Source organism: Haliotis rufescens, unplaced genomic scaffold (genome assembly GCF_023055435.1).
Source record: "Haliotis rufescens isolate VD_foot unplaced genomic scaffold, xgHalRufe1.0.p SCAF_18, whole genome shotgun sequence".
In the NCBI taxonomy this organism is placed as follows: domain Eukaryota; kingdom Metazoa; phylum Mollusca; class Gastropoda; order Lepetellida; family Haliotidae; genus Haliotis; species Haliotis rufescens.
This window is the reverse complement of record NW_025963868.1, coordinates 16320485-16333142: the sequence shown is the minus strand read 5'-3', so window position 1 is coordinate 16333142 and position 12658 is coordinate 16320485.

Below are 12658 nucleotides of genomic sequence, written 5' to 3'. Positions count from 1 at the left end.
CTTTCTTAGTAAAGTACAGATTCTCGTACTTTTTGGGGTTGAGTCCCGGCCGTGCCAATTTACACTTGTCAGAGGGGTACTCAAAGTACGTGATCTAGACTACCAGTTGTCGGACTTTCATTTTTGTGGAAGCCTCGGTGCCTGAGTGGGCTAGATCGCTGACTTTGTGTGCTGGCGATTAGGTGCCTCACTCTGGCAAGTGTGGGTTCGAATCGCGGACGGAACTCAACCCAAAAAAGTACTAGAAGCTGTACTTTACTAAGAAAGTGTTATCCCAAATATAACATCGGTAACAGAAGACATTACCGTGAGCACGTAACACCGGAAATACCATGTTAACAAATCCGTATTGGAGTAGGCAATGTAATCTAATCACACTGTCTGGTTATAAAAAGTGTTAATTGTATATCTGGACTTGTGTTTGTAACCTATTTCATCAATTTTATTCAAAATTACAGCAACCACTGTCAGATTACCACTATTGATGCCTTGAAACAAACTTTAGTTGACAGAGAATGGATACATATATCATAAATGCCCTACTTTGACTCATTAAAAGTCATGTTCGCAATCATGTTCGCGGGAGATTCAATAGTGACTGGTCAAATTGTCCCATGTGAAAAAAAATATCTGGCATTAGCGATTAGTTTTCCATGGTTTAGCCACAGCTTCTGAGGCAGATTTAGAAAATCCAGAGGCTTGCATCTTTTGCAAGATAACTTCCAGGCGGTGAGATTTAGGCTTGGAAGATTTTCATAGAAGATGTTGACCTGGGTTGACACAGAAGATCTCAAAGTGGAGGTAGTGGGTGATGATCCTACATTAGTAGGGACAGAAGTCTGGGAAACCACAGCCTATTGGCCCAGATTGGGGCGATCAGAATGATGGTACAGTCCCCATGAGTTCTGCTTTTTAATCAACTTGTCTAGGAGAGACCATGGAAGGAATGTGAAAGCGAAGAGATCTGTCCAATCCATTGACAGGGCTTCGATCTGTAATGCCTTCAGGTCTGGTACTGTTATCCGATGATTCAGGCAAGTCGCAAACAGATCCAGATGTGGAGTTTCCCATACTGATATGATCCAGGGGAAGATGTCTCCATGGAGTGTCCATTCCGTAGCTACAATCCTTTTGCATCTTGACAGACTGTCCGCTAGGATGTTCCATTTCCCTGGAATATTTCTCGCTTCCATCAGGCAGTTGTATGAGTCAGCCAAACTGAATAAACAAGCAGTCTCTATTATCAGAGAACAAGACTTGGTTCATCCCTGTTTCTGTACATAAGCCACTACCATGGTGTTGGCAGTGGCGATCAGGACTGAGGAACTGACAAGGAGATATTTCCAACTCTGGATTGCGTAAAAATCCACCTTCATCTCCCTGCTGTTTATTTGGAGATCCTTCTCCGTTTTCGTCCATGAGGCCTGTATCTGGAGATCTGTGGGCCCTCCAGCCCGAATTCGAGGCATCCGTGAACAGATGATGTTCTGGAGGTAAGTAAGTACGAGAAATGCCCATCATGACATTGAGTCCACCAAAGTCGAAGGTGTTGATAGGTGTTAGGTATAGGAACCCAGTTTTCCATGGATTTATCCTGAAGTTCGTTGATCCAGGCTTGTTGGGGACGCAACCATAATCTTCCTCTGTTAGTCAAGTCAAGGAGTGATGTTATCCTTTTGCGGAGGGACATCCACTATCTGACCATGTGGATCGGCTGGGTTAGTGCATCGTCGATCATGAAGACCATGGAAACAAAATGATCTTCCCGGTGGGCAGAGAATGCGCTTGTGAAGGAGGATACAGTTGAGACCAGTCCTGGTCTGCTGCCAGGAAATCACCTAAGTATCTGTGTAGATGAACCAGATGGAAATGGGCAAAACTGATCACTGGTGGCACTATTCTGGCGCAATCAAGATCCCAAACGGGAGAACTCTGAACCTGTAACAAGGTTCGTTTGTCCAGCAATGTGTTGATGGCAAGAACTGCGGCCCTTAGATTTGCTCCTCCTCTTTGCGGTAGTCATAGATTGTAATCCATAGACAGAGCCAGATCAATAGGGTTTGTGAATGAAGTGGAGGGGAGAGTCATCTACAGCCACTTCTGCTGGAACCCAGACATTTGTAGTCAGGCTGACAAAAGGAATCTGATTGGTGTTGGGAAAGATCTGTTCATCAGAAGGGTTGAAAGGATTCCTTGCCAGAAGGAATGAACTTTTTCCTAGCTGGTTCCCAGAAGGAAATGTCACTGGATTGGTCTCTTGGTTGTCTGATGATTGGTTGTTGATGTTGGATGATTCATGAGCTTTGACCGCTAAGTTGATTGTACAGACGTGTCTCTCAGCCGTGTCTTGTCTGACCTCATCCACAATCTTCCCAAGTTGATTATTATTTGGGTAGATGGCTGGTTGGGTTCTATAACCCTGTCCGGAGGCCGTGTGGCCTTAGCACTGGTGAAGGTAGACAGACGTTGATAGAGACGAAAGACAAGATTCAAATAAGGAGGCCATCTCGGCCTTCTTTTGAGCAAATAATTACTCCAGCAGAGTAATAGGGATGTCCGAGGAAGAATACGAAGGTAGAGTAATCTTAGGAGTGGTCGGTTGATTAAGTGGTGGTGCAGATGACAGGTTGAGACATTATGTCATGAACAAGAGACTCCATAGGCTTTAAAACAGCTTTCTAGGAGAGGGGAGTCCAGATGTCTCTGCATGTACGTAAGGGTAAACTTCTCTATATTTAATAAATGTTCCTCCTGACTTTTCTGGGCATTTGGAACATAGGCTTTAGGATTACAGATTAGATTTATCATTGTATTTAAATACGAGTTGAATATAATTATTTACTATCTTAATTACCACATGTTTTACATGAGATGTTTTATATTTACATGTCACCATTAATAACAATTGCTTGCAAGCTCAACACAATTGATAAATACTCTAAAACACATGATTGAAAATATTAATGTACGTTGAAAAGAATATATATTGTAAATGCCAAAATGATGTATCAAGGATCAAGAATAAGTTATATTGACAGTAGTGCTTGGAGTCTATTCAACAGACCCGTGAAAACAAATAAAATGCCCCGCCAAACTTCATAAATATTATCCCTGGAAATTGTACTACAGACGTTATATGTCAAATCACACAAACTTTTCAATGACAATAACATTTTCCTGGATCATGCATTCTAATTAACACCACAAGAATTTATATAGAATTTTTAAGCTAATGGTTGTATATATTGAAGGATCTGATTGATCACAAAGGTACTCATATTTTCCTACAAAGTCACAACTGAAAAGGAGACATCAGCAAGTACATATCACAATGTGTTTTCACATTTTTCGTCAGGACCTGTACAGTTTCAGCTTACATGGGTCCTCCTTTGCTCAAAAGTTTGTTCCCTCCAAAATGCATGTGTCACGGGGTCCACACGGGTGACCAACGGGGTGCACAGGGGTTGCGTCATGCGTTGCCATGCATGTAAGGGGAATGAACTTCCAGGCGATAGTACAAAGTAAGGCTTACAATCCTGCAGACAACGCCAATTGTCATCTAACTGACTGACACCATAATTCCCTCACAGATGGCCCGATAAATTTGCCTGTTGCCTTACGTTGTGAGTAACCTCAAAGCAAAACTTTCTGAGCAAGACTGTTGTAACCAGAGCACTCAACTGCTATAAAGTCGCCAAGGGAAGCATCTCCCCATAATCCGGAAACTGGCAGTGTTTGGGAACACGGTTCCAAACCAAATCATCAACCACCTCGCCGCCCCCTCAGGAAGAGACGTGTGCTGAACGAAGGACCAAAGTTGACAGACAGTCAGGTATCACCAATCAGATTTCATTACATAGGCTGGTATATATCTAGCATCCAGCAACACAAGTGTTTTAGGTGAGCAAGCATTCTGTTAACCTGATATCTGCTCTACATGCAAATTTTAGTGACAGCTGCAGGCATTTAACAGGTAGAGTTGCCTCCCCTGAAGTAGTTATGACTAGTTACATACGCCATGCATGCAGCGGATTACATTAGTAAGATACAAGGCAATAACTCACATTGGTTACATATTGTAATCAAGTTAATGAAGAGTGTTTGCTCAATTTTCATGATTATATGAATATGAATCTTTTTAGTGGTACAGGCATCAATGCATCTATGAAAAGTATCTATTTAATTCACCCAATCACACAAATGCTATTCCTCAAATAATCATCAGTTATTTTAAATGCTTATTGATGTGAGAATTTATAACAATATTTTATTTCACATTGCCAGGAATTAAATCATTATCTGTTTTCAACTGACGCTACAGCTAGAGTATTTCAAAAATGATCAAAGGGCAAAGAGTAAATTAATAAAGTAGAATTCACTTTCATCTGATTTTATCAAAAGTGCAGACACAGAAGATGATAACTATGAACGGCCATTCGGTCAAGAAATACAAAGTTAAAATATAGGACAAACGTATGTAATGATAGTCAAATGTTATGAATAAAGAATGAATGTTACAAATAAAGGTTATTATCAACATACGAATAATGAACTCAAAATACAAAACAATACCAATGAACAACTCGCAAACAAAATATGTCATATGTAAAGAAAGAACAATGTGTACCGAAGAATGTCAGTGCACAAGAAGAACACTAAACTGTCAAAGGACAACTTTGAGTATAAAAAACACCAGATGGCGCCGCTATTTGTAAAACATTCCAAGTTAAATCAGCTTGTTCAGCTGTGTATATGATGCGTGCAGAAGTGCTCAATGTATTATGTCATTCCCCGTGCACTCAGTGTATGGCATCATATTTATGCATACATGTATATATGTGTTTATATTCTATCTATACATGTCGCTTATATATCGAGCGTGTAGTCATCGTCACCAGAAAAAGCGGCACGTTTCGATAAATAGTATACTGTGTGTAATCCCCATCTGTCTAATTAGTACATTAGTATTCAGCACACAACCTTCAATAAACACTCATTTAACACTGCACATAAATGTATTTCGTTCAGATGTTTGAAACAACAAAGGGCGAATTGTTGCACAATTCTTTTATCGGTGTGTCGAAATTTGCTCTTTTTACACGTAACAAAATCTTGGACAGCATTTTGCAGCAATCTGGCATTCTTTATTGTCACTATTGTCCTTTAGCAGTTTAGTGTCCTTTTGGGGCACTGATGATCTTTTGTACTACTTGTTCTTTCTGTACATATGACGTCTTTTGTTTGCAAGTTGTTCATTGGTATCATTTTGTATTTTGAGTTTCTTATTCGTATGTAAATATTGACCTTTATTTGTAACATTCATTCTTTATTTGTAACATTTGAATATAATTAAGTACATTTGTCCTTTATTTCAAATGTTTTGACGGAATGGTTGCCCCCAGATAACACTCCAAAGACAAAAATTAAACAAAACTGAACAATTCTGTGCCTTTTACGTGAAACTGACATGATCTGCATGTACATTATCATGTGCACATTTGCACTCTAAGTAACATGATGTGATAACTTGGAAATATAGTGAAATATGTGAGTCAAACTACAGATGAAGAATAATAACTTAACTTATGTTAGCTGCAGTCAGGAATGTTTTTCAGTTCTGGATGACATATCTACAGTGTTGTTATATAAGTCCAGTGAACAACATAGTTCGGTTGAAATAAAATGCTTACTTTACTGAAGCTATTTGTGCAGTTATGTTGGTCTTTGATTGTTCTTGAGCTGAGATGAAAACGATGATGATTGAAAACGCATCTCATGGATTTCATGATGCCTTTGTAGGGATATAATATCCCCCTGAAAGTGAAAAACACCAACTCTGAATAACATCAGCCAGTGTGGCCACACAATATACCCTGTACAACCCATGTGCACCCTGTATCCCACGCCCATTATACCTATGTTGGTACAATGTTGCACGAACATCATGCTGCCAACATTGGACAAACAGGAAAACGCTATGCAAAAGTTTTGTAGGACCAACATCAGCTTCTATCATCAAACCAACGTTAAGCGATACAGGTCAGCACTTATCCAATATCATTGTGTTTGCTGGGACATGTATAATAAATAGAATTTAATGTCAGATTTGAGTTATCAGTTGCATTTGCAACGCTGTCTTATCTGTGTACAGAAGTGGCTCCCTAAGTATTATCTTACATTAAATATGCAGGGTTAGAAATCATTAGTGCCATCGTGCCGAGGGCACACCTAACACTGTAATGGCACGGTGAATTCCTTACCTGCGTGACCCTTTGGCACACTTAATTTATTGATGAAAGTGATTGACAAGTATTTCTGTAGATAATTATGACTTGTATGTAAAATATTTTTCATAAATATGTGCAAAAACAAATTAAATTTCCTTTTTTGAAAACGATGATCAACCTGATTTAACTCTTTCAACACCAATGCCCCAGACACTGCAGGCCGGTAGACTGGCCAAGCTGTAGTACCATCAAAATAGTATATAATTTTATGAACCTACCTGTCATATCATTTATTTATTAAATCTGTCACGTTTCACAATGTCTGAAATACATATTCTAATTCAGTTTATTATTTTATCCTCTTTTCGGGAAATTATCTGCTTGTAAAACATCTTTGCTACTACATGTTTGGCCATACACTATTTGAAAGGTCTAATTAATCCTATTGTTTATAAGTATGAAAGTTATGTGTATTACATTATTTAAATAATTTATTAACAACTTAATAAAGTTTGTTTTAAATAAAAATAATGTCAGCTAAAACATTCATAACGTCCAGATTAAGGACCAATGAAGTGAAATTTAACGATTTTCGGCAAATATAAGATTTCATAAAATCCACTTGTATTTTTCTTTTTTCTTTTCATTTGTTTACATATAATATCTGTCATCACCCATTTCCCGATGATAGCAGCTATCCACTTACTAACATGAGGAAATACCTCCGTTTTCGAAGCTTCGTATGAATTACACATACGTCGAAGGCTGCAATGTCAGTATACATTAAAAAAACTTATAATCTGCTACAAGGTTCGTGATTGGTCAAATTCCTCGTGTATAACTTTCAGACTTTAAAGAAAGGTTTGGGTTAAATCATGTTATTCTGAACGTTTTAAGCATGAAATCGCGATCTATAGTAAAAATATGGAACTTCATGGATGCACAGTGCTAGGTTACGAGCTGTGACAAAGATTTCTTAAGGGCCCCCCACACTGACGCAGCGCGCGTAAAAAAATCGCAACAGTGCTATTTCAATGAACCGCCCATGCTCACGCGGCGCGCCAGCGGCGCACGGGCGTCATGATTTTCGAATCGCTCAAAAAGCGATTTTTAACACGTGACGTCCCGACACATGGGGGGATCCCCTAGTTGTGATGTCACTTCCTTTCTCAAAACACAACACGTGCTTGAGGACAGTTTTATTAATTGCTAACAAAATAGACAGAAGATGCCAAACAAAAACATTGACGAGGAGAAATTAATAATTGAAATACAGAAATACCCTTTTCTGTATAATGTGGATTCACCCCACTACAAAGACAATGAAACGGCATTAAATGCCTGCAAATCAATCAGTTCGACATTTGAGGCTTCAAGTGGTAAGTATTCGTATCATTATTATCAAAATACATTTAACAAAGAAATACTGGATACAATTTCTCCATGGTTAACGTTCATTCAGCTGACCCCTTTCTGACGGCAGCAAATTGCCATGGAACCTCCCCAGCTGGAGAGTTGAAATACTGGCAGAACTGGACAGCAGAAGAGGCTGCATGGGTACTGATTCCACCGATGTCTGCTAGTCCTTGTCTGTTAGCTTCTGCAACGGGTGCACATTCCTGTGTTTGTGGAGTATCCTGCTGAAGGAAGTTATGAAGGACACACGTAGCCAATATGACCTTCCTTACACTCTCTACCTTTAGGTTGTTTCTCCTCTGGTAGATTCTCCATCTACTGGCAAGGATGCCAAAGGCATTTTCAACGACTCTGCGACTGCGTGATAATTGATAGTTAAAGATGCGCTTAGATTCCTGGATATGGCCTCATAATGTTGTTTTTGAGCGGAAACGCTTCGTCAGCTACGATCACATACGGCATTGGTCCTAAGTCCTGAGCATCATGCAGTACAGATTCTTTGGGAAGATTGAGTTTCTGGTTTTCCATTGCCTTTCCAAATTGTGAATTTGCGTAAGTTCCACCATCACTATTTCTTCCAAAGGACCCAACATCAATGATCAGAAATCAATAACCAGCATCAACAAGGGCTAGCAGTACCATTGAGAACGTACCCTTTTAGTTGAAATATCTTGATCCTGTGTTGTCAGGGGCCTGTATAAGAACATGTTTGTCGTCCAGAGCTCCTAGACAATGGGGAAAGTTCCATGTCATGAACCCATCTGCCACTTTAAGCCAGTCTTCTTCTGTTTTGGGAGGAGCTCATTCGATAGCTGAATGCAATTGTCGAAGTTGAATCCCCGGTTGCCAAATATCTGAAATTGTAATAAACAAACGTATAGTTGATATTGGGATCAAAATGGTATTCAATATACCATATGTTGTAAAACATAGCATACTTGATATTTTTGCAATTTTCAGTGGGTGAATGTAAAACTCGTTGGAAAAGTCTACGGGATCGATACATTCGCAACAAGAGAGAACAAAAAAACAAGAGTGGTCAAGGTTCCAAGACCAGAAAACCGTGGAAATTTGCACAACTTTTGACGTTCTTGGACAGATATATTCAAGAAGCCGAGTGAGTATATTATACCTCTACATATCAATCTCATTCACAATATCAATAATCATTTCATCAAACAAAATAACATTCAATTCATACAGTTACTTGTTCGCAAGATATTAGGATAACATGATGATTGTTTAATTCCAGCACACAGAGTAACCTGACTTTGTCCGACCAAGAGGAAGAGGAACCTATGCCATCTACCTCCCGATCACGAGATACCAGTCAGGAAATGTCTGAATATGAAAACGATAGTGATGTCACCCTATTGCACAATCAACATCCGCTGTACGTATTCCAAAGAAGCCTATCAAACGCATGCGCAAACAGGAAGAAATTGATCCTGTCGGAGTTTCAATGTTGGACTGTCTAAAACGAGACGAAGCCATGGCTGCTAAATCAAGCCAAGAAAATGCGAATGATGAAGATATTTCACAAGTCCAAGCACTAAAGCGCCTACCCCCAAAAAACGAGCGGAAGTTAAGTTTTTAATCCATGAAATGATGTACAAAGCCGAATGTCTCCCTAATTCCAACATGTCTGTTCAGGTTCTACCAATGCCAGGACAATCTACGATGGGAACCAACCAGTATGGTATGAACCAGGAGTGGAACTATAATGACACACCAACCTATCAATATCTGTAAATGATATATTCAGTGAATATACAATGTACATGACATTACCTCAGTGTTATGGCAAGACGCTCTCGGGGTGAAATCGCCCGTCTACAGTTGGTTGATTTTGATAAAGATGGTCCAATATACCTAAATATTTCGTCAAACTTGGTCTTCGGCATTCTGAAATACTCAGAAAACACATTATCATCAAGTCCTAGTTCTTTCACCAATGTGTTGTATTCTCCCGTTTCTTTCTTTTTTCTTGTAGTTTATGTATCCACTTGGATCTTTTTGATTTTGTTTGTCTTCTCCTCATGAGATACAACAGGATTGCGTTTTCGTTGTTTCTGTTGGATTCTAGTCATGGTTAATGATCTGGAGCAAATAAAAGACTGTTAAATAAAATTGGATCTGTGATATATTGATATCCTTCACGAATGGTCAAAGGCATAAAACCATAATTTTTCCTTTAACGCGCTGCTTCAGTATGGGCGGTAAAGCAGCGCGTTATTGTGGAGAAAAAACGCGTTGTCGCGCTGCGCCGCTCGCGCGCTGCGTCAGTGTGGGGGAGCCTTTAGGCATATATTTGGCATTAAAGACATCGTGTCCGAGCCAAGACGTGACTTGGACGGTCTCCCCTGTGGTGTCTGGTGACTCGTGGCTTCTTGGCCGTTGTACCGGCCAACAGTGTTGAAAGAATTAAACTGGTCACCACTGCGCTTTGCGTTGACAAGCTTTGATGGTATTAGAGAAGGATCCCAACAAGAAAGATCAGAGTGACTTCCCTTTGCTTTAATGCTCAACGAGGAAATGAAATCTTTTTTATTTGAACTTTTGGACTAAAAGATGGGCTGTAATAAAAAAATTGGGTAATTTTCATTTTTTGGGGACTTTTTTTTACTTTGAAAGAGCGGCGCATCCGTAAACCAAGAAATAATGGCAGTCCCCTGTGTTCCCCTACATAATGGCCATCCCCTGATGGCGCTACAGTGTGTTCCTCTACATAATGGCAGTCCCCTGTGTCCCTGTACATAAAGGCAGTCCCCTATATCCCTGTACATAAAGGCAGTCCCCTGTGTCCCTGTACATAAAGGAAGTCTCTTGATGGCAGTTCCCTGTGTCCCTGTACATAAAGGAAGTCCCTTGATGGCAGTCCCCTGTGTCCCTGAACATAAAGGCAGTCCACTGTGTCCCTGTACATAAAGGCAGTCCACTGTGTCCCTGTACATAAAGGAAGTCTCTTGATGTCAGTTCACTGTGTCCCTGTACATAAAGGCAGTCCACTGTGTTCCTGTACATAAAGGCAGTCTCTTGATGGCAGTTCCCTGTGTCCCTGTACATAAAGGCAGTCCACTGTGTCCCTGTACATAAAGGCAGTCTCTTGATGGCAGTCCCCTGTGTCCCTGTACATAAAGGCAGTCTCTTGATGGCAGTTTTCTGTGTCCCTGTACATAAAGGCAGTCCACTGTGTTCCTGTACATAAAGGCAGTCTCTTGATGGCAGTCCCCTGTGTCCCTGTACATAAAAGCAGTCCCCTGTGTTCCTGTACATAAAGGAAGTCCCTTGATGGCAGTCCCGTGTCCCTGTACATAAAGGCAGTTCACTTTGTCCCTGTACATAAAGGAAGTCTCTTGATGTCAGTTCACTGTGTCCCTGTACATAAAGGCAGTCCACTGTGTTCCTGTACATAAAGGCAGTCCCCTGATGGCAGTTCCCTGTGTCCCTGTACATAAAGGCAGTCCCCTGTGTCCCTGTACATAAAGGCATCCCTTGATGGCAGTCCCCTGTGTCCCTGTACATAAAGGCAGTCCACTGTGTCCCTGTACATAAAGGCAGTCCCCTGTGCCCCTGTACATAAAGGCAGTCCCCTGTGTCCCTGTACATAAAGGCAGTCCCCTGATGGCAGTCCCCTGTGTCCCTGTACATAAAGGCAGTCCACTGTGTCCCTGTACATAAAGGCAGTCTCTTGATGGCAGTCCCCTGTGTCCCTGTACATAAAGGCAGTCCACTGTGTTCCTGTACATAAAGGCATCTCTTGATGGCAGTCCCCTGTGTCTCTGTACATAAAGGCAGTCCACTGTGTTCCTGTACATAAAGGCAGTCCCCTGATGGCAGTCCCCTGTGTCCCTGTACATAAAGGCAGTTCCCTGTGTCCCTGTACATAAAGGCAGTCCCCCGTGTCCCTGTACATAAAGGCAGTTCCCTGTGTCCCTGTACATAAAGGCAGTCCCCCGTGTCCCTGTACATAAAGGCAGTCCCCTGATGGCAGTCCCCTGTGTCCCTGTACATAAAGGCAGTTCCCTGTGTCCCTGTACATAAAGGCAGTCCCCTGATGGCAGTCCCATATGTCCCTGTACATAAAGGCAGCCCACTGTGTTCCTGTACATAAAGGCATCCCCTGATGGCAGTCCCATATGTCCCTGTACATAAAGGCAGTCCCCTGTGTCCCTGTACATAAAGGCATCCCTTGATGGCAGTCCCCTGTGTCCCTGTACATAAAGGCAGTCCACTGTGTTCCTGTACATAAAGGCAGTCCCCTGATGGCAGTCCCCTGTGTCCCTGTACATAAAGGCAGTTCTCTGTGTCCCTGTACATAAAGGCAGTCCCCTGATGGCAGTCCCCTGTGTCCCTGTACATAAAGGCAGTTCCTTGTGTCCCTGTACATAAAGGCAGTCCCCTGTGTCCCTGTACATAAAGGCAGTCCCCTGATGGCAGTCCACTGTGTCCCTGTACATAAAGGCAGTCCACTGTGTCCCTGTACATAAAGGCATCCCTTGATGGCAGTCCCCTGTGTCCCTGTACATAAAGGCAGTCCCCCTTGTCCCTGTACATAAAGGCAGTCCCCTGATGGCAGTCCCCTGTATCCCTGTACATAAAGGCAGTCCACTGTGTCCCTGTACATAAAGGCAGTCCACTGTGTCCCTGTACATAAAGGCAGATTCTTGATGGCAGTCCCCTGTGTCCCTGTACATAAAGGCAGTCCACTGTGTCCATGTACATAAAGGCAGTCCCCCTTGTCCCTGTACATAAAGGCAGTCCCCTGATGGCAGTCCCCTGTATCCCTGTACATAAAGGCAGTCCACTGTGTCCCTGTACATAAAGGCAGTCCCCTGTATCCCTGTACATAAAGGCAGACCCCTGTGTTCCTGTACATAAAGGCAGTCCCCTGATGGCAGTCCCCTGTGTCCCTGTGCATAAAGGCAGTCCACTGTGTCCCTGTACATAAAGGAAGTCCCCTGATGGCAGTCCTCTGTGTCCCTGTACATAAAGGCAGTCTCTTGATGGCAGTC